The sequence below is a fragment of the Caretta caretta genome, chromosome 8 (genome assembly GCF_965140235.1).
Source record: "Caretta caretta isolate rCarCar2 chromosome 8, rCarCar1.hap1, whole genome shotgun sequence".
NCBI lineage: Eukaryota > Metazoa > Chordata > Testudines > Cheloniidae > Caretta > Caretta caretta.
Window position 1 is genome coordinate 81,975,727 of NC_134213.1, and position 26,000 is coordinate 82,001,726.

At 40.5% G+C, this 26,000-nt stretch overlaps 1 protein-coding gene across 2 annotated transcripts in view; it reads right to left on the minus strand.

The window, feature by feature from the left end:
- Nucleotides 1–26,000, minus strand: part of ADGRL2 (adhesion G protein-coupled receptor L2) — a 492,078-nt gene that overhangs the window by 279,397 nt on the left and 186,681 nt on the right. The window contains exon 3 of one of the 2 annotated variants that reach the window (XM_075131687.1): nt 15,622–15,734. The exons of the other annotated variant lie outside the window; for it this stretch is intronic. The gene's annotated coding sequence lies outside the window, so the exon portion shown is untranslated. The remainder of the gene's footprint in view (nt 1–15,621; nt 15,735–26,000) is intronic. 2 annotated transcript variants of the gene reach the window in all.

Consider the following 26,000-nt stretch of genomic DNA (forward strand, 5'->3'; position numbering starts at 1 on the left):
GGTCTGTTGACCTTTAATCTCTTTGGATTGAAAGATTGTGGACATATTATAGCTTTACTGGATTCTTTGCTGCCTTGCACTTTGTATGGTCATTTACATCTGGGCACAGTAGGTGCAAAGTGAGTTCAAATGGCTACCTCTGGTGCCAGTGAGGAATTATGAGTGGGTAACATTATACATGCACATTGCACTCACTACACACAGGTGTATATGACTTCACAAAATGCAAGGCATTGTAGAAACAGGCCAAATGTTCTTAGTGTAAGGATATTATAACTGGGGGCTTGTCTACACTTAAAATGCTGCAGCGGCATAGCTGCACCACTCTATCGCTTCAGTGTAGACACTATCTACGCCAACAGGAGGGCTTCTCCCATCAGTGTAGGTAATCCACCTCCCATCTATCTAGAGAGCAGGTCTATACTGGGGATTAGGTTTGTATAGCTCTGTCTCTCAGGGGTGGGGATTTTTCACATCCCAGAGAGATGAAGTTATACTGAAGTAAATTCCTCATGTAGCCCAGGCCTATATATTGCTGTAGGCATAATGTTTGCTTCAGGACTCCATGATCAATCGATAGAAAAATAATAGCACCGGCTTCAAAGTCCAGAAATCTTACTACTTTGGCTGGAGGTGAGGACTGTGTTGACTGCTAACAGAAGAATAATGACAGAAGAAAAACAGACAAGTTTTTGGCATCTAATTCAGGGGTAAAAAAATCAATTATCTTTCTTTTACAAGCTATAAAAGAAAGGGTGAGCAAGCCCATGGCCAAATTCTTAGGTCTCTTATGCAAACAAACAAACAAAAGCGTAAACACAGAACAGGTGTTTGATTGAGAGGAGCTTTAACTGAAGCCAGTGGGGGTCACTTCTTGGATGGCTGATGCTTTTAATGTGCTGTATATGAATCATATCCTTTGTCTATACCTATAACAGAATCTATATAATCCAGACAGAGGAATAGGCTACTAAGTGGTGAAATTTGCTGATGACACAAGTTTGGTGGCATGTTGAAGAAAGAGCTAGTATCAAGTTTAATTAAAGGATTTTTATTTGCTGCATAGCTTGGCTGCTGTCTAGCAAACCAACCAGTCTGGACAATGTAAGGTTATATATAATTGTTTCAAAGTAGTAAACAAATAGTGTATACACAGGATAATTACACTCAATTACACGGGGAGTATTTTGAAAGAGATCATAAAATAGTGGGCTCCATTCATGAAATATCAAGAAAATGTGGGGAACCAATTAAAAGGGGGAGAAAAAGCCAACAGAAGGATTCGGTATATAGTGACAAGAGTAGAATACATGTTTTACAATGCACTTAGAAGTAAATGTCTTCATTTTTATTCGTTAAAAAAAAAGAAAAAAAAAACCCTAAAATTACCAACAACCTGTTTTAGCATTTGGGAAGACACAAAGAAGGAACAGAAAGATAGAGGAGATGATGACAAGCTATAAATCTTAATGCTTAAATTAAGTGGTGGGGCTAGAAATACAGTACAGTGTACCACTTGTTAGAAGTGTGACAAATGGTGTTCCATTTGCTAAAGTCATTTACAATTGGCCATTAATAAAGGGTCTGGGATACGGGATGCCATTTCCTAAAGTTTTAAAATCTAAGTGATAAAAAGTATCTGGAAATCTGAGTAAACTTATATTACTTAAGACCTCTGGTCAAAGAAGGAATTCAATTCAGATATATATGGCCTTAAACAGAAAGCATGTTACTGATGATTTGCATTGCTCTCGTTAGGATTGTAAAACCTAATCACAACAGACAATAGCCCAGATGTGTTAAAGTGAAATTAAAGGAGAAAACCTAATGCAAAGCGGTTACCAAGAAGCTTTACCCCCTTTATTATAGAATTCATTAAACATCCCCCTACAAAACTTCATGAGATGGTCAGTGATCATTCATGAAAAACTGACGACATCTCAGAGGAAATCCAAATACCCTTCTCAATACAAAAGCTTTGATGTGCAGCTTGTTTACCCAGCTTTTCTCCTCATATGCTTTTCCTCCATCATGTGGAAATTGGAATTGAAAGGGGATATTTTCTAGATGCTTGAGAATATCAGCCACTAGTTTCTTCCTTCCCCTCTATGTTCCCCTCAATCCAGTGTATCTAGTTTCTTTACACCCTTTAATCTGGAGGTTCATAGTTATTTCTTATAATATATAGGCCGGGGTGGCCAAACTGTGGCTCACGAGCCACATGCGTCTCTTTTACCATTAAAGTGTGGCTCGCAAGCCCCCTTGGCCCCCTTATTCTCTGCCTACCACACTGCGGGGATGGCGGTATGGGATCTTGGCACCTCTGCCTTGCAGTGGGGTGGTGGAGTAGGAGCTTCTGACCAGCGGGAAGGAGGGTCTCAGGGCTTCAGCAGGAGTGGTACTGAAGCCCTGAGCCCCGGCTCCTAGCAGGGGTGCTCTGACTCTTGAACTTCTGAAGATTGTTGTATGCAGCTCGGAGGGACAGTAAGTCCCCGATATAGACCCTTAAAAAGTACCGGCAATTGTGTAGGGAAACCACAGTAGCACTTTCTAACATTTTGAGTCTAATTCTCATTTACACTAAGATTGCATCTACTCTGACAGAGTAAGGGGACCTTGAAGTGAGTATAAAATGTAACATATAGCCACTTTAAGGGATTTTTACACTGCCAGAGTGGTGTAAAGTGGCCTTAGTGTAAATGAGTAGCAGGCCCATTGTCTTTGGAGCCCAATCTTGCAGACCATACACAGGCAAAACTCTCACCAGTTTCAGGGCCCCTACAATGCTATTTTTATATGTAAGAGAAACATAGTATTATTGACACTATAAGCAAACTAAAAGTCACACTAAAGTTAATATTCTCACATTATAACAGGGCTGTCCATAAATTATTAAACCAATACAATTTATTATCCTGTCTTTAGCTATAAAATAACTATATAAAAAGGGAACAAGTAATATCAGAAGCCATTCTACTTAATTAATGATTTTTTTTCCAAACTAGGATGTGTTGTGATTTATAAATCACTGTGCTAAACCTTGCACAGTTTCAAGAAGAAATATTTACTATCTTTGCCCCTCTCCAAGTTATGATCACCTATGGAGGACATACATTAGCATTCACATTACTCCAGAATGAATCACTTTTGCAGCCACCCTCTGTTCCACATTTGTGCTGGTAACCTTTCTATTATTATGGTAATTATTAGCAACTGCCTTTAAACAAATGGTAAAAGCAACATTACCAGACCTTGCCTTAATTTGTTTCCTTTACCTTCATGCACATCTGTATGCTGTTTGGTCAGGATGGCATTTGATTTGATTTTATCAGTCTCAAAGTGAACAGCAAAAGCTAATGCTTTGCCCAAATGCAGACAAAACAGGCATGTAATTACAAGTTGTTTCAATGCATTTATTCTCAACAAGGTAATTTGATACTCCTACTTTTCAAGAATTAAGATGTTACAGATAAATAATGCATTGCTCAGACTTTCAATTTGCTATTCAAAAAGACATAAATCCTCCCCATGCTTTTATTTGCATCTCAGATTTAAATATAATTATAAGTTTGAACTTTTAAAGAAATGTTATTGTAGATAAAACTGTTGGATTGAAAAACTGCAGAGAGGAGCCAGCCACAGACTTCAGGCAGGAGAAGCAGCTGCTGAAGTAGCCAAGGCAGGGACTTGCTGCACTCAGAGGGAAGGGGGTAAAATGGGGTAAAGCTTGGTCCACCCCTCAACAGACCCAGAACTGTACAGGAGAGACCCCATCTTCATACTTTAGGGCATTCTAGGACCCAGGCAGTGTGCCTTTTCTCCCTGGCTATGTGGCCTTGTGGGAAAACTGCAGAGAGGAATCAGGCAGAGACTCTTGCTGGAAAAAGCATCTGCAAACCAGGACCTCTGGGTATTCAGAGAACAGTCCACCGTTCTGACTGGATTTTCTCTGCCCTGTGCAGATTGGCTGTTTGCTCCAACCCTTCCTCCCCCCTCCAGGCTCTTCACCCGAGTTTCATTCCACAACTTACCCTCTTCTCCCCTGTCCTGTCCCCCTTCCCTTCAATGGCTCCTCTCCCTTTACTTTTCTTTCCATTTAACAAAGCCCTTTTTAACTAAATACCCCCACCAAAACAAAAATCATAACACTAACATTACATTTTTTTGCCATCACATAGCTCTCTCTCTCTCTGCTTGTGTGTTACATCTCACCCTGTGTCTGTCCTGTCTAGCTAGGCTGTAAACTCTCCAGGACAGAGGCAGTCTGCTACTCCGTGCTTGTACAGTGCCTAGCACAATGGGGCCCCATTCATGGTGGGCCTTAGGCACAACTGTGATAAACATAATAGAAAATAAAGTTGGAGATGATAGAACAGGCATATGAAATGGATGTAAACAGCCAAATTAGAGCAGGCCCAGGAATCTAGAGGGCCCTTGTGAATACAGAGTCGATTCTCAGATTGCTAGACTATCAGACAAAACACCAGCGAATATACTGTCTACAGAATGGACAAGGAGATCTATTAGGTCTTTTCCATTCATTAGATCGGTGGTGGGCAACCTGCGGCCCGTAATGGTAATCTGCTGGTGGGCTGTGAGACAGTTTGTTTATGTTGACTGTCTGCAAGACCGGCTGCCCGCAGCTCCCAGTGGCTGTGATTCGCTGTTCCCCGTCAGTGGGAGCTGCGGGAAGCAGCGCGGGCCACAGGAACATGCTGGCCGCCGCTTCCTGCGGCTCCCATTGCCTGGGAACAGCGAACCGCAGCCACTGGAGCTGCGGGCAGCCATGCCTGTGGACAGTCAATGTAAACCATCTGTCTCATGGCCTGCCAGCCCACCACTGCTTTAGATTGCAAGCTCCTCAGAACTGGAACTATCTGTTCTTCAGTGTCTAGAAAATGCTGAGAACATAGTGAATGCTATGGTAAATGAACAATAATTATTATTCCTGTGATTCTTTGATTTCCTATATCTCAAGCATCGATTTAAAACTGACTGCCAACTAATTTTCAGTACATACTGTGAATGAATACGCTTTTAGAAAATGATGGGGCTTTCCTAACATTTTTCTTTTTAAAATCATTTTATTCAATTCTACAACAGCACGATGCAAAGTATTGGGCCAAATTCATCGTTGGTGTGACTTCGTTAGTTTAGCCCACTGTATATGTAACTGTATAAAACCACCACAATATATTTTAAAGAGCGTTATTGATAAGCTAAAGAGAAAAGAAAGTTTTCAAAGCAAGCATCAAAGAGAGGTCGAGTGATAAAAGGGCCAGAAGAAAGGGCTTCTAGATGAAAGGACCAGAGTGGCATGAAGGGGCCCTAAAAATCCTATTTCCAGTTGGGGAACAACTCCCCGGTGCAGGCACTGTAGAAAACAGCTGTAAGGCTGCGTTCTGAGAACTTTCTTACAAGCCCTGGTGTAAGGGTGGACCTGCGGACAAGGAGGCATGGCTGCTGCAGAGTGACTGCAGCTCAGATTCAGGGCAGTGCTTTGGCTCTTAGCTTAGGGAGGCAGCTATAACTTAGTCAGATCCCCTTGGTATAGGTGGCATACAATCACTTTAGACCCTCTCTCCCTGGACATAGGGTGACCAGGTGTCCGGTTTTCAACCGGAAAACCCAGTAGAAAAGGGATCCTGGCAGCTCCGGTCAACATCGCTAACCGGGCCATTGACTGTCTGGTTGGTGACACCATGCAGTGGGGCTGGCAGGCTCCCTGCTAGCCTCCACGCTGCACAGCTCCCAGGAAGCAAGCGGCATGTCCCCCCTCCAGCTCCAACGAGTAGGGGCAGCCAGGGACCTCTGCACGCTGCCCCCACCCCAAGCGCCATCCCTGCAGCTCCCATTGGTCGGGAAGTGTAGACAATGGGAGCTGTGGGGTAGCGCCTGTGGATGGGGCAGCACGCAGAGCTGCGTGGCCGCGTCCTCACGTAGGAGCCGACGGGAGGACATGCCGGCTGCTTCCGGGAGCTGCTTGAGGTAAGCGCCGCCCAGAGCCTGCGGCCCTGACCCCCTCCCAGGCCCCAACCTCCTGCCCAGCCCTGATCCTCCTCCTGTCCCCTGAACCCCTCGATCCCAGCGTGGAGCATCTTCATGCACCCCAAATCCCTCACCCCCATCTCCATCCCAGAGTCTGTACCCCCAACCAGAGCCCTCACGCCCCATACCATACTCCAAACCTCTCGTCTGCACCACCCAGCCCAGAGCCAAACCCCACGTTTCTGGCCCTATCCCAGATCCCACAACCCCAGCCGGAGCCCTCATCCCCTCTCGTATCCCAACCCACTGCCTCAGCCTGGAGCCCCCTCCCACATGCTGAACTCCTAATTTCTGGCTCCACCCTGGAGCCTGCACCCCCAGCCAGAACCCTCATCCCCTCTCACACCACAGCCCCCTGAGCCAGGCCGGTGAAAATGAGCCAGTTATGAGGGTGGGGAGAGTGAACAACAGAGGGAGGGGGGGATGGAGTGAGTGGGGGCTGAGCCTCGGAGAAGGGGTGGGCAAAGGTGTTTGGTTTTGTGGAAGTAGGAAGTTGGCAACCTTACCTGGGCATCACATTCTAAATCTCAACCAAGGAAGGGGCGTAGTTAAGTCAGAGAAACAGAAAAGGGTTTAAACCAAAAGTCCAAAACATCTTTCCCTCCCAGACCATTCTCTGTCACTGTTTACAATGCAGACATCCTCTTTGTCACTCAGGCCTCTAACCAATGGAGGCCCTTTGACCCTTCCATCTCTCTTGCTCCACATATCCAAGATAGGCCTTAATTCTGCTGCTTTCTCCAGAGAGAAGATGTGTCCTTTCCTTTCCATCTCTATACCTAAACTCTTGTTCAAGATCTTGTCCTGCCTTGACGTGATTACTACAACCTCTTCTTCAGCAGCCTCCCTCTAACCCATGTTAATTTCTCTGATTCATGAAAAGGGCAGCTAATAAATTCATTCTTCTCATGTTTTTTCCTCCTCATTCTGACCATGTGATCTCCCACATCCATCCCTCTTTGAACTTCTGTACTGTCTTTCCTCTATTGTATCAAGTTCCAACCTCTCATCCTTGCTTCCAGAAAATCAGCTGAGGAAGATGTAGAACTGGATGTCCCCTGTATAGACTCAAATTAGCAATAAGGCTAATCCCATAAATAATCCAAAAAACCCAACTAACCAACCTACTCACTCACCCGAGGGCAACTGAAAAAGAGAAAAGGGCCTAGGGCAGAAACTCAGTGCATTTAATTAAAGGAGGGAGAGGAGAAAGCATAGTCTCTACCAAAAGTTATAAAAGGAGCTGTTAAAAATGTAGGATTAAAACTAGGGTAAGAGTATCCTCAAGATACACCTTCCTGTTGGAAAGATTTATTTATTAGTTTTATTAAAACACATTAATATTAACTTAGTGCCATGTGCATTAAAATGGCATGTGTAGATGTTTTTAAAAATATTTTTAATGTTACATAACGCAAGTAGATTCAATTTTACATGGCATTATGACATAAAACCCCAAAATTTAAAATGGAGGATATGATTATTTTCAAAAATCTCAAAGAAGCCTCCATCTTTAATTTTATCTTATTTTAAAGGGTATAGGTTTCCCCTGTCCTATAAATGCATACTTTATACAGGATGAGATAATTCAACATTTCCATTTTGCAGATGTCTGAAATTTTGGCGATTTCTAATAGAAAGAGTATCAGAATTTTTGTATATTTGAGAACTTTAGGATTTTGGATAAGATGCTAGTTTGTAGTGTGGTACAGTATTAAAGGCAATCTGGGCAGTTCAAACTTTCTTAGATAAGATCTGATCAATCAATTTGATTCACAATTTTATAGTGAATTAAAAAGAAAATTTATATTATCTGCTATTGAAAGACAATAAGATCATGATCCTGTTCAGGACATTTTTCTTGTGTTATATTTACATTCTTTGTACAAGGTTTCCTGCCTGCTAGGTCCCATTTCCAAGTGTGACGAGTACTGAGTTATTGATGAGGAGGCAACAGGGCTGAAAGATGATGGTGATATTTTTCAGAACATGAAACCAAGGACATAGAATAACAAGCTTCTAAATAGCATGGTTCTAAATAGAATCATGTTAGGTTACAACACAGGTATGCTTGTTACATCTTAAGATAGAGTGGCTGTAAATATATACAAGGAAATATTTGGTTTCCAGTTTTGTGCAACAATCCATTTATGTTCAGTAGTATTCATGAGCTTATAAAGAAACAAGTGGTAAGGTTGGAAATGTAAACAAAATATTTTAGATTAACTGAAATATCCATTTCATCATAAAGATATATCTAAAGAAGTTTTTTTTCAGAAAGGGTTTTCCTTGAGGAAAACCAAGTCCAAATCAGTTTACTAATAACAGAGATATTAGATCTAATAGGAAGGAAATAAAGTAACATTGTTTCAGAAGAGCCATCTCAAAAATTCATCTTGCAATAAAGTAGAATATGCACAGTAAGGGTCAAGGCTGATATAAAACTATGTGTTAAATCCTCAGAACAGCTGACATGGAAGTATTGGATGCATTAGCTCCAATGGGAGCTGTAAACTTCTTAAACACTGATCTAACTTAATAGTTGGCCTCTTATATAAGTCATGAAGGGAAGGTCTTTCTCTGTCCCCCTCCCACAAACATCCTGACATACATCCCTGACCCTTCTTTGCCTTCTGCAGGGTGTGGAAGTTGAAGCAGCCTCAGGGCTCATCCTTGATTTTTACTTACATTTTCTAAACTACAACCAATCGCGTTTCAGAGTGGTCCCTGGACACTCAATGATAGACTTCAAAGTGGCAATTCTTCAATAAAAAAACTTCAAAAACAGACTCCAACGAGAAACTGCAAAACTGGAATTAATTTGCAAACTGGACACCATCAAATTAGGCCTTAATAAAGACTGGGAGTGGTGGGTCACTACAAAAAACTAATTTTCCCCCTGCTGATACACCTTCTTTTCAACTGTTTGAAATGGGCCATCTTATATATTGAACCCATTACTACTACAAAAGTGATTTTTTCCTCCCCTCTTGTCAATTGTTGAGAATAGCCCACTTCCACCTTAATTGAATTGACTCGTTAGCACTGACCCCCTGCTTGGTAAGGCAACTCCTATCTTTTCATATGCTGTGTATTTATACCTCTATACTGTATTTTCCACTCCATGTGTCTGATGAAGTGGGTTTTAGCCCACGAAAGCTTATGCCCTAATAAATTTGTTAGTCTCTAAGATGCCACAAGGACTCCTCGTTGTTTTAACCAGTCCAGTGATTGGCTGAACATTTTACCTGCTCTGTTCAGAAAAGGGTGTAGCCCTCTATAGCTGTCTGTCACCGTATGGGAACTGCAGAGGGCACTTAAATACTTTGGAAAGTTCATCTTCCTTTTTTGATCTGTTCGTTCTCTACCTAAACTGCTCTTCCAGAAATATTTCAGATTAAGATTTGTCATGTGCACGTGTGACATGGAATTAACATACATTAATTGTACATCAATTATCAGCAAACACAATTCTTTAACAATAAGGAGCCAGACCCTCAGACGATGTAATCTGGGTAGTTTATTTACACCCACTAAAAGTCTGGCCTACTATTCATTCTTCATTGTTGATATTTTATTTCTGTTCATTTTACTGAATGTTACAGCAGAAAACTGCTTTGGCTGTAAACATGCACAGCAATGCCAAGAAAAGGCACTCACACATTGCAAGAGAAGCAGTGGTGATCTATAGATTAGATAGATTTAATAGATGCAAACCCATGTCTCTATTTTTTGTGGGGAAGGAAGTATTGCATGAAGTGTTATCTACTGACTGGAACTGCATTGATTCACAACCTGCTGTCTGCGCTACCGTGACCTGTCACTGGTTGATCATAACTTCAGCATATTCCCTTGGGATTCACAGGAGTTTGTACATTAGCTTCTGATCCCAGTGAAGAGTGCACAGAAACTTCTAAAACTCAATTCTCCAATTTCTTCTATGCAATGAAGGATTTGCTATTTTAACTGCACTAAACTCTTTTAACAGAACAGCTCCGGGTATAGTCTCACAGTCAGGAAAAGCCCACAGACCTCAATAGGTGCTCTGAAAAAAAGCAATGTACACCCCACTCTAGCAGTATATACAGGGCAGGGGTCATGGCCTTGCTCCCTAACTAGGGGACCAAGTGGGGGTCCCTCTTGGGATCCCCTTGAGTAGTACAGCTTGGAAATCTGCACTGCTGTGTCAGGTGCCCTGGAAGGGAAAGATGTAAAAGGCTCCCTCTTCTGCTATCTTAATCTCTCCACCACAGAAAGGAATTTGGCATTGCCATTACATGTTGTTTTTCTGCTTTGTTTGTAAATTGAACAGTCATTTACAGTGCCCCCCACCCTGCCATCTATGCAGGCCTGAGCTGTGTGTGACAATGAATTACATCAGGGATACTGATGATGCTCATCAATGCTATAGTAGGATTATATTCATTTATATGGGCTCCGGTTAATAGAGAGAGCTAAATTATTCAAGTGATTTATTTTAGTATATTTATTGCACCAAGATCTTTTCCCCTTTCTGACATGATTGGTGCCATAAACAGGATTTCGTAGTCTCCTAGGCTTTTAGCTCAAAAGTTGCTTCTTTACATATTATACCTATAAATGTAGAGAATGGAAAAATCATAGTGACCAAGCATAAATTATAAATTAAGCTGACAAAGTACAGGTAGTAGCCAAGTGTTACACAAAGTAAAACCAAAGCTTTTCAGGATCCTAGCCAGACACTTGTGTTGTGACAGCCCAGCTAGGGTAACAAGGAGCAAAAACACACAGGATGCTTCTTGTTTATTTTTAAAGTTTTTCCCCCTTAAGGTTATGTCCGTGGAATCCCACATAAGGCAGCAAGCCTGCATTCTGTAATGTTTACTTTTGCCCAACCCTTCTAACATTTGTGTATCACATTAATACGTTTGCAATTATTTGAACAGAATTTTACTATGTGTTTTGACTTCTGAGCAATAATTGGAAATAACAGACTTTTAAGTAGTACCCCAGCTGTCTCCTAAGTATTATTAAGCCTCAAGAATTATTGGGGATGCACCAAACTACAAAGGAATTGTAAATAAATGATTTCATCTGTATATGATTTTAATCAAGCTTGGCTTGCTGTTAAAAGGCTTGTTTAATGAAGGCTGTTTTTCCCTTATGAGAGTCTAGACTACGTAGTTCAATATCAGCCAACCAAGGCTTATTGCCGTAACAATAGCTAGAGGGTTTACCACAAAAAATATGCTTTCCTTTGAGTCTGTTTCTGATCACGTATTTGGAAAATGACAGGCAAATAACTTGAATAAAATAAAATAAGTGACAATCAGTGTGAAGAAAACTCTGTTGGCAAGAATATAAATTAAATGAAGTCAAATAATATTTTTGATTTGATTTATATGATGTTTTAATCTATAGTTTTAATTAAAATAATTACTTCATCTGGGATTTCTTTTCCAGTGTTACACCACAAACAGGAACACTTCAACAGCAGAAATAGCAAGAGGCAAAGACAAACCCTTGGCAGGTCAGCTGTAAATTGGATAGATGTATGATGGCTTCAGTACTTATCATTACAGATACAGGAAAGAATGCAACATTACAAAATACTCTGGAAACAAGAAATGCTGTGCATTTACCAGTCCATTCTCAACTGAATCCGAACTTTTGCAACTTCAGTTTCCAGCAAATATTTACACACATGCATAACTTGATTCACAGTCATGACTCACCCGAGTAAAGTTACATGTGTGCAAGCGTTTGAAGGATTGGTGCCTTAAGGTCAAATTCTCTCACGCATGTTTTTTCTTTGTAGTCAGTGGGACTATTTGGTATGAGTAGGAACTGCTCACTTGAGTAAAGGTTTGCAGGTTGGGGCCTTTATCCTTTCTATTGCCGACTGTACTTATAAGATAGTCCATTTCAACACATTTTGTTTAGTTAAACTGAAGTAGTTCATTTTTAAAGAAAAAAGTGCTATTGCCAAAAACTACAAACAAGACTAACTTTGACTAATATAAATATTTGAAAACCAGAACTTTTTGTTACGTATTATAGAAACAATCCCGATATAGCCGATGGGGAGAAGTGCTTTTATGGAATAGATGAATCAAATGAAATATAACAGAAGAGCATAAACGTTAAATAAACATGAGAAAGTTTGTCTTATAACAGAGCAGCATGTTTGGATCAGCGGCAGATATTCTCTGCTTTTAACAGCTCGAATGGAAATTCTTTACATTTCCACTTCCGCAACACATTATTTGAACCTTAAGCCTCTCTAATTAAAAGGAATCATTAAATTTATTCCTATTACCTCCTTTAAGGTTTATTTGCTAATAAGCAATTGGACAAGGGATGTGTGAAATGAATAGTTGAAGAAAAACGGACAGCAAAAGAGAGGTCTGGAGGGTGAAGTTGGTTTATTAGGCACTGTTTGTCATGAATGAGTCTACTGCACGTACAAAAGCAAATCCCACTACCTTAGAAGATTAATTCTGAAGGAGGCACTCTTTGGGTCAAAGTATACATAAGCGTGTGCCTAATCTCAGAGAAATCAGGCTATTTTCTCACAGCAATTAAGCAGAGGTCTAGGGTTTCACCCACAGTGTATTTAAACACAGGATACAATTAAACCCAAAAGTATTAATATCTTTGCTGTGCAAAATTGCCCAGGAAATAGATTTTGCCCTCTTTCAAATGGAAAGCAAGACAAATTAAGGAGGATGACTTTATCTGAGACAAAATTCTCTTGAAACAAGTGTATATGTAAGTTTCTAACTATTAATTCCTTATGTACACAGGAGTTTTTCCTTTTTTCACCTGTATATCTTATATTGAAAAAGCATAATGTTCAGTTTACCTAAGTGATTGATAACTTAATTTTTCAGTTAAATTAAATTTGTAAACAGTTCTACAAAATAAATAAATTCAACAAAAGCACTATTAACATCCAATATTACGAACAAAAATTCTGTCATGTAGCCTTGTTTTCTATTAGACCAGAGAAATGAGTAACTGTAACATCTTATTAAGTGATGAATAGTTTAGAAAGATTTCTTTCTTCCATGTTGTGTAAAGATTTTAGTTACATAAGCAAAAAGAAGGCTTGGTCTTGAAGAACATTAATGCCTATTTGAAACAGCACTCCGAGAGGAGGGGATAAAAAAAATAACTTCACAACATGTTATTTGTTACACATTGACCCCACTGGGCAAGAATCTTCATAATCCAATATTTTATTAGATAAACTATTACTTTTTCAAACCCTCTAAAAACCCATTGTGAGCTGGTGCATTTTCATATTTATCACCTCTCTTTTGGCTACGTAGCAGATCTATAATCCACTTCATCATTAATCCACTAAAATAAATCAATTTTTTTTCATTTATATAGATAGAAAATGCCAATCAGGACAGCTCTTTGTACACAAAACAATATCCATTAACAGTAAGAAATCAGGCAACCTGTATGTTTGGTCTTAAAAAATGCTACAGCTCTACCATCAAGGCAAAACATAGAACAGATATTAAATATATTGCATGAGAAAGCATCGGTGCTTTAATAAGTCACGAAAAACTGTTAATAGCTTGAGCTTTCGGTCTGATGAAATCCTGCATATGATAGTAGATATTCTGAATTTTGTAAGAAATGTGCAGAAGTGGTTTTGTTTTGTTTTTTAAATCACCAGTGATTTACTTTTCACTGACACTGTTGGCCAGTTAGACTCCATTTTAACCTTTAAAAATGCAGCATTTCCCCAAACAAGTTACTTATTAAATAAATGTTCTTTTTTGAGTGCAAGTGACCTTTTAAATGATTATTTCTCAGCACTTGCAACAAAGAGAATTTCACCTATCACCTTTAGGTTTTTGATGTGCTGCAGTGAGTGAATCCCTAACCTTTTCACAACATGTAACATGCTGCAGAACACAAAATTACTTGCTAACTTTAATTAAATCCCTTCAGAAAAGTCTTGCTGACCTCCCTGGGGGAAAAAAAAAAATCTTACAAAATGGAGAGAATCTCCCTCACCTCAAAACCACCATATCCCTCACCTGCATTTGATAGCTGTAAATCAATCTGCAACTGTTTCACAAAATTATGTTCTACTGTACCAGATAACCACTGCTGTTGCTACTTCACAGTAATGGTTTTACATAATTTAAATTAAAAACCATAAATCTCTTTTTTTTCTGGCACTCAGTAAGGGCCTGATCCAAAACCCACTGAAGTCAACTGGACTCTTTGGAACAGGCCTTAAAACAGCAGTCACATGGAGTCTTCTAAGTCAGTGGTGCTCAACCTTTCCAGACTACTGTACCCCTTTCAGGAGTCTGATTTGTCCTGCATACCTCCAAGTTTCACCTGACTTAAAAACTACTTGCTTACAAAATCAGACATAAAAAATACAAAAGTGTCACAGCACATTATTACTGAAAAATTCCTTACTTTCTTATTTTTACCAAATCATTATAAATCAATTGGAATATAAATATTGTACTTACATTTCAGTGTTTATACTGCTCTATATACTATACACATCATTGTCTGTATGAAATTTTAGTTTGTATGACTTCGGTAGTGCTTTTAAGGTAGCCTGTTGTAAAAGTAGGCAATTATCTAGATTAGTTCATGTATCTCCTGGAAGACCTCTGCATACCCCCAGGGATACGTGTACCCCTGGTTGAGAACCACTGATTCTAAGTTGTGAGCTGCCTGAAAAACATCTGAAGAAAACACAAACTTCTGGACAAAAATCACCCTATTCTCTACACCATAGGGAAAAAAATTTGTTCTGCAAGGTAAGAGAATTTCACAACACAATGAATGTAAAAAAAAAGGAAGTCACCTCAGAACCAACACACAAAGACTATCAAGGAACAACAGGCCAAAGTACCATTGGATAATAAATGGATGCAGCTCCCTCCTCAGAAACTAATGGAGCAGTGACCTCTTTTCCCATTAAATGGCAATGGTAATTTTAAACTTGATAATTTATGTTACGAATCAAGTCAAACATAACATTTTCATGCTTTCCTTAGAGTTCTTTACTAAATTAAAGGGACCCAAGTTTTTGCCAATACTATTTCCCTGATCCCGAGCTATTATAACTTACAACCAACATATATAAACACACACACACACACACACACACACACACGAAGCACAGGATAGATTTTATTCGCTGGCTTGTTACAGTTCTCATGCATGCTAAATCCATCAGCATTACTCAACTTTGATGTCTTCCTCTGAAATATTCAGGCACTTCAGCATACTTCTAACACTAAGATGTTCATCATGTATTATATTTTTCTATAACATTAAGTTAAGAAGGGACATAAGTCTTAATGTCTAGGTAATGCTTTTAATATCTAGGTAAGGAAAATTGGGTTCTAAATGACTTAGATAACATGATGATCATTTAAATATTAAAGTTTTTTCCCTCCTGACTTGAGTAGTAATACTATTTTTAAAATGTACATTACAGAGAGAATTGGAATGAGGCTTATTTACTTGAAATGAAAGGTAATGTAGCCTGGGAAACATGCCATATAGTTAAAAAGAACTTGTTAATGAAAAGAAACTTACAGGTTTTAGGATTTTTTTTTATGTTGAGTTAATAAGATGGTGCTGAAATTTTGCAATGGATGCAATCCTCCAGATGTAAAATCAAAATTAGTTTCCTGTTATAAGCTGGAGTCCTAGAATAAGCAAAGAAGCAACAGAAAGATGTAAGGACTATGGACCTTCTTCTGTTTTGTTCAGGAAAAAGGAGATCAGTTATCTGATTGGTGTGTAATCACAAAGTTAAACAGCAATAAGGGTAAACTGATTTACTGTCAAGTCTACATGCCATCTTTGTCAGTTCATTATGTATATTGGTGACAAACAGTACAGAAGAGACAACAATCAAATAACTTGCAACAACTTATACTCATATACAACTATTTACATTTCAGCAAATGAATATTGATAAACAAGTGGCTTTCCCTTCACAAACACTACTCAAGGATCTCCCATTCATTATTGTATCTAGAAAGTACAAACACTAATTCTGAGTCAGTGACAGGCTGTTGAAACCTGCCCTTAAACAAGGCCAACTATACTAATGTAAAACCTTGGCAAAACCTGCTTTTGCTTCCAAATGTCCTATCATTTTATATCCCCAGGTCACAGGAGTACAGATTCAATATTATATCTGTCCTTGAACCTGGCATGCCCCAATGAAACAGTTGGCAGAGTTTATTTTGCACTGTATCAATACAGTGTAAACCAGCATTTGCTTTCCTCCATGGGGTTATTGAACCCAGCTTGTCTGGGTGCACAGACAGCACTTTGGCCACAGATGTGACTGGTTAACTGTACAAGTAAGGAGGATAAATCCACACAACAATACTTCATTCACCAAGGAAATCTGCAGTGGATTACAGCTTCTCTATGGTTACGTCTGTTCTTAATTTACTGCTTTTATTCAGTTTTCAACCATAAATGAGCCCCTTATGAGGCATTCACTATGCAGAATTGACAACTCTTTATATCTACTCGAAAAATATTTTTGGATAATAATGTATGGTTATGAAATATTTTAAGCAGTTTGAATAGTTACATTATATTCCTTCCGTACTTAATGATGCAGTGTCCCCTGTAAAAAATGGAATCCTGGGCAATCTGGGGATTTCACATGTTTATAACAAACAGCAGCTTGGCCATACAGAAACGTAAATTTTAAAACTGCTTATTTCATGGGAATGGCATTGTGATTTTTAAAAAAGCTCTTATACTGCATCTCAGGAGAAAATCCTAGGCAAGAATTGTGACTAAGGGCCCTGTGGATAGGAAAATTTTAAAAAGTATTTTGGCAGGCATATTTTGTTTATGGGCTTTTTTGTTTGTTTGTTTGTTTAAGTTCATGCCACAAGTACTCCTTTTCTTTTTATGATAGATGTAGACGCTAAACACCATTCAACAAGGGAAATCTGAAGATTTCTGAGAGCACATAAAGGCACTGGGGAGGGTTACCACATTATTTATGTATGAAACCGAAATGTAAGCATGGGTATTTTAATCTTTTTCACCATCAAAGGTTCTCTCTCAATTTGTATGCCGAATTAATGTGCTATCTGCTTCGGAAGAGCCATCTAATGGGACTGATTAGCATTGGACATGAAGTGGCATTTAAGGAAGAAGATGCCAGTAAACAGAGCTACCTTGGAAACCAGTGACATGCCATAAAGCTTCACATACAAAAAATATGTCTTGCTCCATGCCAATATCTCCCACCTCTCCCCCCATCAGCAACTCAGACATATGTCCTCAGAGGGATGTCATCCCTTGACGCTGTAATTGGCAATAGAGCAGGGAACCCATGTCAACGATATGGAACACTTATTAATTGAGACAATAGCAATGAGGCTGTAAAAAACCTTCCAAGATGACAAAGTCCCCTTTGCATTATTTTAGATTAATTTAAAGTGTTGGCACACAAAGCTTTACAACTTTATTCTTGGCAGAATATGAGCACTTTCAGACTCATTGATACTCAGGGATTCTTCACTATTACAGAGTAAACTCCCTGTAGATGAACAAAAGAAAACATTTGAATGAGGTACTTGCAGTGTTTTCCTCATTAGCGGCTACAGTGTCTTGATCAGGGAATGAGTGCTTTGGGAAAAGCATTCTTGGCATTAAGAAGAAAGGACATTGCTTTTACAGGCAGGAACACTTTATGATTTTCTGAAACATCCTATCATAGCACCATATGTAATTCAAATAAAAAAATACAACTGAAAACAAAATTAAGTATCAGGGTACTTTAAAAATATGGGCATATGGATTTAAATACAGCAGAAAAATACTGAACTGATTTTAGCTTGGTTACTTTAACCATTACCCTGTTTTATGGATTCCAGTTCTTCCTTTGTTTGCAATCTAATTGTGACTGGTTTTGATTTCTTTATAAAAATAGAAATTGCATTGTTGTTATACTGTGTATCTTCAGTCTTGTTTAGTGGATGCAGTTTGCATGCTAGGGACATTTCCTGCATTTGTCTAAGATTCTGCTGGAATTACTGGATAAAATACTGTAACTAAATTCTGCAATAACAGGGACTATTCCAGTAAGACCCTAAGGCCTTGTGAGTGCATAATTCCCTGCTGTATGCATTGACTTCAGTGGCAGTTGTGTGTGTGTGTGTGTGTGTGTGTGTGTACAAGTCCTGCTAACATAAATAGGAGTTATGGCTCAGGACTGAAAGATTTACTTCAAAACAGAAAAGTCAGACAGGCAACACCACCCGATGACAATAATAATTGAAACTCAGCCCCACCCCAAAATACTAAACCTTAATGAACAGCCTTGGCACAGGGAGGCTTTGTGGGTGGCAGAATCCCCACATGTTTATTCACAACAGTTTCTGAAGCCTCAGACCAGCAGAAGCTTCTGTTGCCTATCCACCACTGCCCTATACATGCAAAGTCAAGTGAAGTGGTCTGTGGATTCAGATAGTCATAGATCAGCTTGCCACACCTGTTGCTCCATAGTGATGTGAAAGGAGCTCCAGTGGAGCTGGGCTCCATACACAGAGAGTGGATACCTACTGCAGAGGCTTTGAGAATCTGTATCAGTCCCACGGCACAGTAAGCCCTCTTGAGCCCCAGGGAGCAGTACCATGGTGTCTTGGGGCTCTGCAGCCACAGATATCTAAGTAATTCAGGAGAGAAATAATCTGAGGCAGCCATGTTTTCCCAGCACCATGCAGCTAGTCAACAACTCCCTTTCACCAACATCTGAGTCAGTGATGTTGTCCAGTTGTGCTACATTGCCGTTGGGGGTGGGGAGGTATGATGTCAGGAGAGGAAATGCCTACTCAAGATTCCAGCGGGGCGGGCGCTCCTCCTCAGCTGACTGATAGTCTGCGAGAGTGATTGGCCTGGACTGCCAAAGACAGGCGTGTGGCTGATAACTCCAAAATGACGGTCATTCGAGAAGTGGAGTTCAGGCCCCATCTGGCCAAAGACCACCCCTTCGCAGCAGCCAGGGGAGTCAATGTTCAGTAAAGCTCCCCCCACCTCCCCACAACTGTCTGCAGGACAAGCAGTATCAGTTCCTGGGCTATGTGGTGGTGAAGGATGTTATTAGTATGCTGTATACTAAAGGACTAAGATTTGGCCCTAGCAGCACAGTCTAATTTCATGAACAATAAACCATATCAGTTGTCTGTATTTGAGTGCCATAAATAAAATGAGCCACACAGTAATATACTGTTACAGGTCTAAATTAAACTGACAGCAGCAAGGACACTGCAAGCTAAGACTGCAGCTCCACTGTGAATTCACCTTCCTATACTAGTACTTAAGGACTGCCGTTAAGGATGATCAGTATCAAGACACCTGACCCAGCTGGCTAATCAAGTGTAATCTATCTGACCCATCTGGCACCTGAGCCAGCCAGCATTCTTACATAATTAATATCACACACCAGTGTACTCATACTAGACCTCCACACTACACTATACTGTGTATATGAAGAAGTGCAAGTTGGAGGATCATTTAACACTGAATTTTCTCAATACATCACAATTACAGAATCACCCTTGCTGAATAGCTTCTTTTTACTGAGCTGTTGGAAATTTTCACAGTATCCCAGTAGTTAACAAATTATATCATTTTTTATCTGAGATGGAGAGGTCTAATGGTTGCACATGGGGACTATAGTGTAAAACATATACAGGCATTAGGTCAAAACCACTTAAAGAGAAACTGAAGAAGTTAATCATTTAATCTACTCAGAGTTGTCCTGTTTAACTCTTACCTCAATATATATATATATTTTTAAGCCCACTACTTTATGGACCAGATACTGCAAACTTTATTCACATGGGCTGTACCATTTAAGTCAACTGGAGAGGATCCCCATATTGGGACTTCAGGGTTGGTTAATATCAACTTGCAGGCCCAAATATTGAAAAATACAGTTGTGTCTATGTACTAGTTTTGCTTCCAGTGACGTGCAGCAAGCTGGAGATTTTTTTTCTTGAAGCATTATGTAGCATTAACAGCAAAGATAGAATTAAACAACTATTAGACTATCACATATGCCTTCTCGGGCACTTGGATACTCTAACAGTTGAGATCAGTCCTTTCCTCCACCAGAACAAAGTTATTCTAAAGCCACTTTACCTAACTACAAGATCTTTGTAAAGGGGGGTCCTTGGATGGGCTACAGATGACATAACAGCTTCTACACCACTCCCAGCAACTGGCAAGGCCAAAGGAAAGGGTGACTGCACCCTGGCAATCCCTGGTTGCTGTAATTGCTCTCTGGTGCCATAGGCAATCAGCACAAGTTTGAAGTGCCTGAGGAATGTTTAAACATGATTCAGGGGATTGGAACTAATCAGAATGGTTTCAGGAGCGAGAAAGCACAAACGTGGCTTAAAACCCCCTTTGGACATCCATCCTTAACTTGTGCTAAGGGGTTCTCAGCTGTCACTGAAGATGTTGAAGATCTGGTTCTGTGTGTCTCTGGGAAAAGCTTGTCAACTTTTTGGGATGACAGTGTGGTATGAAGAAATGCAGAATATCCGATAACAATGGGCCAATTTCATCTTCGATGTAACCTCACTGACCTCCACAGATTTATGCTGGGGCAAACGTGTTCCATTATACCCATAAATAAGTAAATATAATGCATTCTGTAAACTACTGATAACTGCACCTGAGACAAGAACATATATGCTAAATTTGAGCCCACAGCAAATTAAAGAGTAGCTGAATGATAACCCCTCCACAATAAGGTGTGCAATCAATAATGAGCTCCCCTCCAAAGGTTAGCTCATTTACAAGAAGCACTTCAAAGTCTGGGGCCAAATGTTCACTAATAAACACTTTAGGTACTAGATGCTAAAATGCCATTGCAATAAAACAACTCCACCCTGGTGTATCAGCAATGGACCCCCACCAGGAGCAGACCCAATTGGGGCAGGCTAGATGGATTGATAGGTGAACCACTTCTGGATGTTACACACACTACACACATGCACTGATGGGTAGGTGACGCTTCAATGACGGAGGACAGTCAACACGACCGTTCTGGCTGGTGTTGCAGACAAATTCTGCTGTCCTTCTCAGGCTTCTTTATAATATTGGAATAATTGCTTAGTCCTGACTGGCACCAACACTCTTCACACATCTTCTGTCTACTGATAAATAAAGGGGGCTCTGGAATGCTGCATGCAATTTATTTCGACTTGTGTCTGGGATAGGTTGTTCAGATGAGGCATGCAGGGCTGGGCCAGATGGCAGGGTCAGGATCTGCAGAGATGCTCTAGGGGGTAAATCACTTTGACTTCTCAGAAAGTGATGCTCCATTTTCTCTGAGCCTCAACACTGGAAGAAAAAAAGGCAGATGTGGCCATCAGCAGTTTTCTCCACCAGTGTGAATTGCAGCACATTTCCCAAAGCCTGTGGTTCTGGAAAGAACTCTTTTATGGCTTTCTGTCCTATCCTATTTTGATATCCACAGATATATAATGAGATTTTTTTTCTGGGTTACTTATTGTGAATTTTATCTGAACCTGACATTATTTGGGTACGAGGATTGGGGCAGGAATTTCATAAGAATGTGCTACCATCTTAGATTTTTGGTACAATTTCCTGGCAGGTGCAAACACCTTGAGAAAAGGCTTTGAGTAATGTTCGCAAATGCACCTAAGTCCCATTTTGAAAAGTGACTTAGGGACTCCAAAGGGCCAGATTTTCAAAGGATTTTCAGCATCTAATGGAATAAATAGGCAGTTAATGTGATTTACAAAACTACCTAAATGAATTACATGCCTAACTCCCATTGAAATCAATGTTTTGGCACCTTTGAAAATCTGGGCCCAATTCACTTTTGAAAGTAAGAGTTAGGCACCTAAGTGACAGATATTTTTGAAAATGTCACTCCTTTATGGCTATATTTCTGTACTTTGCCCATGGTAATCAGTGAACTCAGTAGAGCAAAGAGTAAAATGCAGAAAAGTGAAGGGAAAAAATGAAAAAAAGTTAAAATGAACTATTTCAGACTTAAAAAACATACAAAAAGTAAAAGTTGGCTTCAGTCAAAATTTAGGTTGCAGTTCTGGACTGGGGCCAATTCTCAATTTATCCAAGCCCAAACCATTTCTAATGGAAATGTCTGATTCTTCCCCCACAACTCTAAAAGCATTATTAGGTGCTGCTACTGTAATTAATAGACAGTAATTTATAGAGTTCCTACTTCCTTTTTAGAAACATGCAAAACTAATCTCACAAAAATAAATGCAAAGTAACAACTGAAAAGTGACCTTTAACCTTTTGATGAATTTAAAGAAAAAACGTGTATTGGATCTGTACATTAATAGAGCCTGTTGAGCTCAGTAGAATATTTTATATTCATCTGTGGTTCATCAGGCAGGTTCATGACCTTTACAGAACTGCAGCAGCTCCCTCTGTTCTGAAAGTCGCAAAGGGGAAGATAGTAAATATTATTTTGTGATTAGAAAATGATACGAGAATTGTTACAGAGTTTTCAGTTCAAGAATTAAAACATACACAGCAGGAGAAACTGCACAGAGTGGAGCATATTTTATTCCTGGTAATACCCATGTAAAATCAGAGCAGCTTCTAGGACTTTGGTAGTGTTATTCCACAATTACACCAGCTTAAGCACATGCCTAACTTTAACCACGTGAGTAGACCATTGACTTCAGCACCTTGTGGAATCAGAATTTGGTTCCGTGATCTTGTTCCTTTCTACAGCGTAGAGAAAATGTATCCAAATGAATACAACTGAACTTTTTAAAAAAATTTAACAGTGAAAGTAACTAACCCTTGGAACAAACGTACCAAGGACTGTCATGGAGTCTCCATCACTGACGATTTTTAAATCAAGATTGTATGCCTTTCTTAAATATATGCTCAAGGATTTATTGTGGGGAAGTCCTATGCCCTGTGCTATATAGGAGGTCAGGCTAGATGATCACAATGGTCCCTTCTGGCCTTAGAATCTGAAAAAAAATTGTTAAATTTGTGTGTTGGTAGCATTTTATATGAAACACAGGAATAAATAACCAAGTGCAAGAGAGTACATTTTTAAAGCATTACATGAAGTGTCTGATACAGTGTTTACTTAAAGCTTAGTTTATCTACTGCATTTTTAGTTCCATATTCTGAGTTCCTTGGTATACATATATATTTTTTTAAAGGTCTTCAGTTATGACTTGTTGGGTTTATAATTTCATAATACCCTGCTCTTCTCAGACCTTACAACTCAGTGGGTTGGTCTAAGATACCAAAATACAGGTGAAGAATTTTGTTGGTTGTGTGCAGAAATCAAACTGGGGGTGGGGATGTTGGAGCAGTGGTACATTCCCAAGCTCTTCTTATTGCCCAAGTTCTACCTTCTTCTGTTACCAAAGTAAGAAACCAGATTTCACAGATCTTCATGATATGATTACCCCTCTCCTTTCGTACACTTTTGAGTTAGCAATGTTGACATTTAAATTATCATTACAAGGTTTCAAAGCTAATGCCCAATTGAAATGAATGAGACTTTTCCCAATTTTTAGTCCTGTTGTTTCAGGCTGTCTTCAGACTCACGCAAATGGCACAGTATTTTGATTTACACTTTACTCACATACTGGACTACGGTTTGTTTGTTTGTTTTGAAATCAAAGCTTACAATTTGGCTCCCATCTTGTGCTCCATCAGGAAAAAATAATAGCTTGCCAAGCTGCTGGGAGCCAATCCAGTGGGAGCCTTGGTTGTATGTATGACCTACAATAGTCTTAAACATTGTGGAAATTCCTCTTTGGGTTGGTTTTTTTAATGCCACATATGAAATAAACATAAATCTGACTAACTGAACATGATGCTATACCTTATTCTGCATCATGAGAATGTCCTTTACTTCTTTCTCCATATACCCTTTTCACTGTGGTAAACTGCAGAGTGAGATTTAAACATTGTAACAATATCAAAGGTAACACCTTTCACATGGAGCATTATAGCCTAATGTCAATAACTGAGGGTATGTCTACACTACGAAATTAAGTCGAATTTATAGAAGTCGGTTTTTTAGAAATCGGTTTTATATATTCGAGTGTGTGTGTCCCCACAGAAAATGCTCTAAGTGCATTAAGTGCATTAACTCGGCGGAGCGCTTCCCCAGTACCGAGGCAAGCGTCGACTTCCGGAGCGTTGCACTGTGGGTAGCTATCCCACAGTTCCCGCAGTCTCCGCTGCCCATTGGAATTCTGGGTTGAGATCCCAATGCCTGATGGGGCTAAAACATTGTCGCGGGTGGTTCTGGGTACATATCGTCAGCCCCCCGTTCCCTCCCTCCCCCCCCCCGTGAAAGCAAGGGCAGACAATCATTTCGCGCCTTTTTTCCTGAGTTACCTGTGCAGACGCCATACCACGGCAAGCATGGAGCCCGCTCAGCTCACTTTGGCAATTAGGAGCACATTAACCACCACACGCATTATTCAGCAGTATATGCAGCACCAGAACATGGCAACGCGATACCGGGCGAGGAGGCGACGTCAGCGCGGTCCCGTGAGTGATCAGGACATGGACACAGATTTCTCTGAAAGCATGGGCCCTGACAATGCATGCATCATGGTGCTAATGGGGCAGGTTCATGCTGTGGAACGCCGATTCTGGGCTCGGGAAACAAGCACAGACTGGTGGGACCGCATAGTGTTGCAGGGCTGGGACGATTCCCAGTGGCTGCGAAACTTTCGCATGCGTAGGGGCACTTTCATGGAACTTTGTGACTTGCTTTCCCCTGCCCTGAAGCGCATGAATACCAAGATGAGAGCAGCCCTCACAGTTGAGAAGCGAGTGGCGATAGCCCTGTGGAAGCTTGCAACGCCAGACAGCTACCGGTCAGTTGGGAATCAATTTGGAGTGGGCAAATCTACTGTGGGGGCTGCTGTGATGCAAGTAGCTCACGCAATCAAAGATCTGCTGATATCAAGGGTAGTGACCCTGGGAAATGTGCAGGTCATAGTGGATGGCTTTGCTGCAATGGGATTCCCTAACTGTGGTGGGGCTATAGACGGAACCCATATCCCTATATTGGCACCGGAGCACCAAGCCGCCGAGTACATAAACCGCAAGGGGTACTTTTCGATAGTGCTGCAAGCTCTGGTGGATCACAAGGGACGTTTCACCAACATCAACGTGGGATGGCCGGGAAAGGTGCATGATGCTCGCATCTTCAGGAACTCTGGTCTGTTTCAAAAGCTGCAGGAAGGGACTTTATTCCCAGACCAGAAAATAACTGTTGGGGATGTTGAAATGCCTATATGTATCCTTGGGGACCCAGCCTACCCCTTAATGCCATGGCTCATGAAGCCATACACAGGCAGCCTGGACAGTGGTCAGGAGCTGTTCAACTACAGGCTGAGCAAGTGCAGAATGGTGGTAGAATGTGCATTTGGACGTTTAAAGGCGCGCTGGCGCAGTTTACTGACTCGCTTAGACCTCAGCGAAACCAATATTCCCACTGTTATTACTGCTTGCTGTGTGCTCCACAATATCTGTGAGAGTAAGGGGGAGATGTTTATGGCGGGGTGGGAGGTTGAGGCAAATCGCCTAGCTGCTGGTTACGCGCAGCCAGACACCAGGGCGGTTAGAAGAGCACAGGAGGGCGCGGTACGCATCAGAGAAGCTTTGAAAAACAGTTTCATGACTGGCCAGGCTACGGTGTGAAAGTTCTGTTTGTTTCTCCTTGATGAACCCCCCCGCCCCTTGGTTCACTCTACTTCCCTGTAAGCTAACCACCTTCCCCTCCTCCCTTTAATCATTGCTTGCAGAGCCAATAAAGTCATTGCTGCTTCACAGTCATGCATTCGTTATTCATTCATCACACAAATAGGGGGATGACTACCAAGGTATCCCAGGAGGGGTGGTGGAGGAGGGAAGGAAAATGCCACACAGCA